At 43.3% G+C, this 7,041-nt stretch overlaps 1 pseudogene; it reads left to right on the top strand.

The window, feature by feature from the left end:
- Nucleotides 1–5,106, top strand: part of LOC112073923 (uncharacterized) — a 15,945-nt pseudogene extending 10,839 nt beyond the window's left edge.
- Nucleotides 5,107–7,041: the final 1,935 nt, after the last annotated feature.

Genomic DNA, 7,041 nt, shown 5'->3' with positions numbered 1-7,041 from the left:
TATAAGGAAATCAGTCAATTTAAATAAATTCATTAGGCCCTAATCTATGGATTTCACATGACTGGGAATACAGATATGCATCTGTTGGTCACAGATAACTTAGGGGTGTGGATCAGAAAACCGGTCAGTATCTGGTGTGACCATCCATTTGCCTCAGGCAGAGCGACACATTTTCTTCGCATAGAGTTGATCAGGCTGTTGATTGTGGCCTGTAGAATGTAGTCCCACTCATATTCAATGGCTGTCCGAAGTTACTGGATATTGGCTGGAACTGGAACACGCTATCGTACATGTCGATCCAGAGCATTCCAAACATGCTCAATGGGTGACATGTCTGGTGAGTATGCAGGCAATGGAAGAACTGCAACATTTTCAGCTTCCAGGAATTGTATACAGATCCTTTTGACATGGGGCCGTGCATTATCATGCTGAAACATGAATGGCACGACAATTGGCCTCGGGATCTCACGGTATCTCTGTGCATTCAAATTGCCATTGATAAAATGCAATTGTGTTTGTTGTCCATCGCTTATGCCGGCACATACCATAACACCACCGCCACCATGGGGCACTCTGTTCACAACGTTGACATCAGAAATTAGCTCGCACACACGACACCATACACATGGTCTGCGGTTGTGAGGCCAGTTGGACGTACTGCCAAATTCTCTAAAACAACACTATGGTACGGCTTATGGTAGATAAATTAACATTRAACTCTCTGGCAACAGCTCTGATGGACATTCCTGCAGTCAGCATGCCAATTGCACGCTCCCTCAAAACTTGAGACATCTTTGGCATTGTGTTGTATGACAAAACTGCACATTTTAGAGCGGCCTTTTATTGTCCCCAGCACAAGGTGCACCTGTGTAATGATCATGCTGTTTAATCAGCTTCTTCATATGCCGCACCTGTCAGGTGGATGGATTATCTTGGCAAAAGAGAAATGCTCACAAACAGGGATGTAAACAAATTTGTTCACAACATTTGAGAGAAATACGCTTTTTGTTTTTGTATTTCTGTGATCTTTTATTACAGCTCATGAAATATGGGACTAACACTTTACATGTTGAGTTAATATTTTTTGTTGTATAGAACCCTGTGTGTGCATTCTAATGTGACATCACAATGGGTGTAGAAATGTAAAACAGTAGAGGTATAGATAAAGATACACTAGAGAGCTGAAAGGCCTATAATGGCCGTCTCCACTCTATGGGCCATCTCCACTCTATGGGCCGTCTCCACTCTATGGGCCGTCTCCACTCTATGGGCCGTCTCCATTCTATGGGCCATCTCCACTATATGGCCTGTCTCCACTTCCAAATAGCCTCCTTTCCTCATCTCTTCTCCCTCATCATCATGATCACGGTCTCTTCTCTTTCTCTCTCTTCTTTCTCTCTCATCTCTCTCAATTCAATTCAATTCAAGGGGCTTTATTGGCATGGGAAACATATGTTAACATTGTCAAAGCAAGTGAAGTAGATAATATACAAAAGTGAAATAAACAATAAAAATGAAGAGTAAACATTACACTCACAGAAGTTCCAAAAGAATAAATACATTACAAATGTCATATTATGTATATATACAGTGTTGTAACAATGTACAAATAGTTAAAGTACAAAAGGGAAAATAAATAAGCATAAATATGGGTTGTATTTACAATGGTGTTTGTTCTTCACTGGTTGACCTTTTCTTGTGGCAACAGGTCACAAATATTGCTGCTGTGATGGCACACTGTGGTATTTCATTGGGAGTTTCATTGGGAGTTTATCAAAATCTGAATTGTCTTCAAATTCTTTGTGAATCTGTGTAATCTGAGGGAAATATGTGTCTCTAATATGGTCATACATTGGGCATGAGGTTAGGAAGTGCAGCTCAGTTTCCACCTCATTTTGTGGGCAGTGTGCACATAGCCTGTCTTCTCTAGAGAGCCAGGTCTGCCTACGGCGGCCTTTCTCAATAGCAAGACTATGCTCACTGAGTCTGTACATAGTCAAAGCTTTCCTTKATTTTGGGTCAGTCACAGTGGTCAGGTATTCTGCCACCTTGTACTCTCTGTTTAGGGCCAAATAGCATTCCAGTTTGCTCAGTTTTTTTGTCCATTTTTCCAATGTGTCAAGTAATTATCTTTTTGTTTTCTCATGATTTGGTTGGGTCTAATTGTGTTGCTGTCCTGGGGCTCTGTGGGGTGTGTTTGTGTTTGTGAACAGAGCCAGGACCAGCTTGCTTAGGGGCTCTTCTCCAGGTTCACCTCTCTGTAGGTGATGGCTTTGTTATGGAAGGTTTGGGAATCGCTTCCTTTTAGGTGGTTGTAGAATTGAACAAATCTTTTCTGGATTTTGATAATTAGTGGGTATCGGCTTAATTCTGCTCTGCATACATTATTTGGTGTTCTACGTTGTACACTGAGGATATTTTTGCAGAATTCTGCATGCAGAGTTTCAATTTGGTGTTTGTCCCATTTTGTGAATTCTTGGTTGGTGAGCAGACCCAGACCTCACAACCATAAAGATAAATGGGTTCTATAACTGATTCAAGTATTTTTAGCCAGATCCTAATTGGTATGTCACATTTTATGTTCCTTTTGTTGGCATAGAAGCCCTTCTTGCCTTGTCTCTCAGATCATTCACAGCTTTGTGGAAGTTACCTGTGGTGCTGATGTTTAGGCCAAGGTATGTATAGTTTTCCGTGTGCTCTAGGGCAATGGTGTCTAGATGGAATTTGTATTTGTGGTCCTGGTGACTGGACCTTTTTTGGAACAACATTATTTTGGTCTTACTGAGATTTAATGTCAGGGCCCAGGTCTGGCAGAATCTGTGCAGAATATCTAGGTGCTGCTGTAAGCCCTCCTTGGTTGGTGACGGAAGCACCAGATCGTCAGCAAACAATAGACATTTGACTTCAGATTCTAGTAGGATGAGGCCAGGTGCTGCAGACTTTTCTAGTGCCGTTGCCAATTCATTGATGTATATGTTGAAGAGAATGGGGCTTAAGCTGCATCCTTGTCTCACTCCACAGCCCTTTGGGAAGAAATGTGTATGTTTTTTGCCTATTTTAACCGCACACTTGTTGTTTGTGTACATGGATTTTATAATGTCGTATCTTTTTCCCCAACACCACTTTCCATCAATTTGTATAGCAGACCCTCATGCCAAATTGAGTCAAAGGCTTTTTTTTATCAACAAAGCATGAGAAGACTTTGCCTTAGTTTTGGTTTGTTTGTTTGTCAATTATGGTGTGTAGGATGAATACGTAGTCTGTTGTACCGGGGGTGAGATGCATGGGGTGGGCAAGAGGGGCATAGGTCTGATCTGAGGGGTCCTAAACGTGGTGTGGGCATGGTTGACTTGTGGGGGTGTTGATTGGTTGGGGTGGGGGTGTGTATGTGGCTGGTGGTGTTGTGGTCTGGATGTTGGTCCTCTCGGCGTGTGTCCTCTATGTGTACTTCCGGGAGGGTCCCACAGGTCTGGGAGTGTCTCGCTGGTCTGGGTGGGGTGGCTATTGATCTGTTTCTCCTATGTGAAGTGTTGGGGCTACGTTTGAGAGTGATGTCCTGGTTGGAGTAGACTGTTCAACTCTCCTGCCATTGTTGGGCTAAAGGGATTTGACACCTCTCACTTAATTTAGCATTCAGTCCTCAGAAAGTAATGTAAAGTATTTTTCTTCTTGGCTTTTGGAAATAAAATATAGCTTCAGACTAAGCATTACTCACTCAGTTCCTGGTTGGATGTTGTTTTCAGGTTTCTGTTGTTTTCCAGAGCATTTGCTGTATAGCGTTGGAATAATAATCTTTGGTAGTTGTAAGCCTTCCAGGTGATTCCGTAATTCCGTCCAAAATCAGGTTGTAGGTTTTGATTTTTGATTTGGAGTGAAGGTTATGTTGTAGAGGGTAGCATCCTGTATATGTTCCTGACAAAAAAATCTAAATGTATCTAACTCTAAATCGATATTTTTTTAAGAACATGCTGAAAAATGCAGGAGCTCATCTGATCATGACCTCTCTCTCTCTTTCTCTGTGCCCCCCCCCCCAGGTGACAGATTTCACCCCTCCCCAGTGTGAGGTGGTCAGCGTCTCGGTGGTCGACTGCCCAGCTGACCCAGCAGCCTGCAGCTCCGCCTTCTGGCAGCTCTCTGCCAACCTGACCGATGGCGTAAACGGCACGGGCATCGCCAGCCTCAAACACCGCCAGGGAGCGGGTAACCTCACCCACACGGACCTGAAGCAGACGGTTGTTGCAGCAGCGTTCAACGCTTCGTGCTGCTCTCTGACAGTGGAGCTGGTGGCGGTGGACAAGGCCATGAATGTCGGCACCTGTCGYTTTTCCATCGTCCGCAYRGCGGGACCGCCCTCCCTTGCCCTGTCCCTCCCACTGTTGGTGTGTCTGCTGGTCTCTGCCCTCTTCACTACGTCCCTCAGAGACTTACTTATCTGATCTAATCCTGCATTAATAACCAAGTGGGAAGGTGGAAATTACCCGTTGTGAAGTTGTAAATACCTGTTGGATTCATTCACGTGCTTTGAWCTCGTTGAGAAACGCAAATTGGTTAACAAGCTACTTTAACCATAAACTAAAAGTACAGCTTTCATGCTTTTAAACAAATTATAGTGTTCAAAAACCATTTTAATAATAATGTTTTGTTGTTGCATTTAACTACTGGACATGATGTTATTGAGTTAATATCCTTAGTAGGTGACGTTAGAGGTCAACATGTGGGGGAAGATGTTGCTCAGGGAAGATAGACTAGTAGTTACCAGTTGGAGGGGCATTCAAGCGGATTTTCCCAGTCGTATGTGGTAAATACCACCTTCCCACGTGGTTGTGAACGCAGGGTATGGCTCATGTATTGACTGCCTGACCAATGCTGCCTCTTGAAGTTAAAAGGTTACGCTCCAGGCCGACTACATCGCAGACATTGCATTGCATCAACAATGGTTCGTGTGACAAAGCCAACATTTAAATGAATGTCACTTTAAAAACTGCCAGCAGTACTCTCTCTCTGTGCACTTTCTCAACATGTTATTTGCACTGTAAGATTGATGTTTAATTTTTGTAAGTCTCCAGTTACATCTCTGTCATGAATAAAAAGCTACTGTGTGAATGACTACTGTGTGAATGACTACTGTGTGAGTGACTACTGTGTGAGTGACTACTGTGTGAGTGACTCATGTTAGTTGTTTTGTTATAATACGGAGGTAGTTTAGTAGGCATGTGAAACCAGCCTGATCTCGATAGCTCACATTCAGTTTCGCTTCACGTATTAAACTAAGCAGCTGTTAGTCTGCTTMACTAGGCTAGTAGTTATTAATTTGMAAACATTTCTGAAAACATAATTCCACTTTGACATTYTGGGGTATTGTGCGTAGGCCAGTGACACAAAATATAAATGTAATCCATTTTAAATTCAGGCTGTAACACAACATTTTAGGGAAAAAGTCAAAGTGTGTGAATACACCGTGTACAACAAATATAGAGTGACAGGGTTTTCGTCAGACTTTGCCAAAAGTAGGTTTCAGTAGGCTGGCTATGTGTTATGAATTACGTTCTTATACATTGGATACATTAAAAATACCTTCAGAAAGTGAACGTAGAAGGTCATGTCAAAGTAGAATTCATTTTTTTTTATTTTACAAATGATTTAAATATGAAAATCTGAAATGTCTTGAGTCAGTAAGTATTCAACACTTTTGTTATGGCAACGCCCAAATAAGTTCTGTAGTCAAATATTGCTTAACATACAGTGAAGAGTTCCTTAAACAGCAGTCCCTCACATATCCAGTACTGTGGATATGAACACTGATTGTCCCACTATTCTCCTTGGCTTGATGACCAGTAACGTACCACCACACAGTTCTCCACTCCACCACCACACAGTTCTCCACTCCACCACCATAAGGGCCTCCACTCCTCCAAAACCTGCAGTAGAAACAACAGAGTTATACTGAGCACTCTGTCAGAACCTAGAGTATGAACAACAGAGAGAATCAGTCCTACTCCTTCCACTGTGGTCAGTGTTATACCATGATTTTGGAATTAGATGGTCGACGAGCAGGTGTCCACATACGGTTGACCATGTAGTGTACAGATTGTCTATCTAATCAGACAGACAGACAGACAGACAGACAGACAGACAGACAGACAGACAGACAGACAGACAGACAGACAGACAGACAGACAGACTCAGCAAAAAAAGAAACGTCCCTTTTTCAGGACCCTGTCTGGTTCTGGGGCGGTATGTCACAGTATCATCGGACTGAGCTTGTTGGAGGAAGACATCCTCCTCCCTCATGTGGTACCCTTCCTGCAGGCTCATCCTGACATGACCCTCCAGCATGACAATGCCACCAGCCATACTGCTCGTTCTGTGCGTGATTTCCTGCAAGACAGGAATGTCAATATTCTGCCATGGCCAGCGAAGAGCCCGGACCTCAATCCCATTGAGCACGTCTGGGACCTGTTGGATCGGAGGGTGAGGGCTAGGGCTATTCCCCCAGAAATGTGCCTTGGTGGAAGAGTGGGGTAGCATCTCACAGTAAAAACTGGCAAATCTGGTGCAGTCCATGAGGAGGAGTACTTATTACAGCTGGTGGCCACACCAGATACTGATAGTAACTTTTGATTTTGACCCCCCTTTGGTCAGGGACACATTATTCCATTTCTGTTTGTCACATGTCTGTGGAATTTGTTCAGTTTATGTCTCAGTTGTTGAATCTTGTTATGTTCATTCAAATAWTTACACATGTTAAGTTTGTTGAAAATAAACACAGTTGACAGTGAGAGGATGTTTKTTTTTTGCTGAGTTTAAATATGCTAGACAGTAGAGGCATAGGTAAAGATACAGCAGAGAGCTGAGAGGCCTACATGGGCTGTCTCCACTTCTCCCTTATCATCATGATCACGATATCTCCCTCTCCGTCTCACTCTCTCCTTCTCTCTGCAGGTGGTCAGTGTCTCGGTGGTTGACTGCCTGGCTGACCCAGCAGCCTGCAGTTCCGGTATCTGGTAGCTCGGGTCGGACTTTTGCATTTGAGGTGAAAAG

This window comes from Salvelinus sp. IW2-2015, unplaced genomic scaffold (genome assembly GCF_002910315.2).
Source record: "Salvelinus sp. IW2-2015 unplaced genomic scaffold, ASM291031v2 Un_scaffold2425, whole genome shotgun sequence".
NCBI lineage: Eukaryota > Metazoa > Chordata > Actinopteri > Salmoniformes > Salmonidae > Salvelinus > Salvelinus sp. IW2-2015.
Note: the sequence above shows the minus strand (reverse complement) of the source record. Positions and strands in the feature narration are given on the sequence as shown.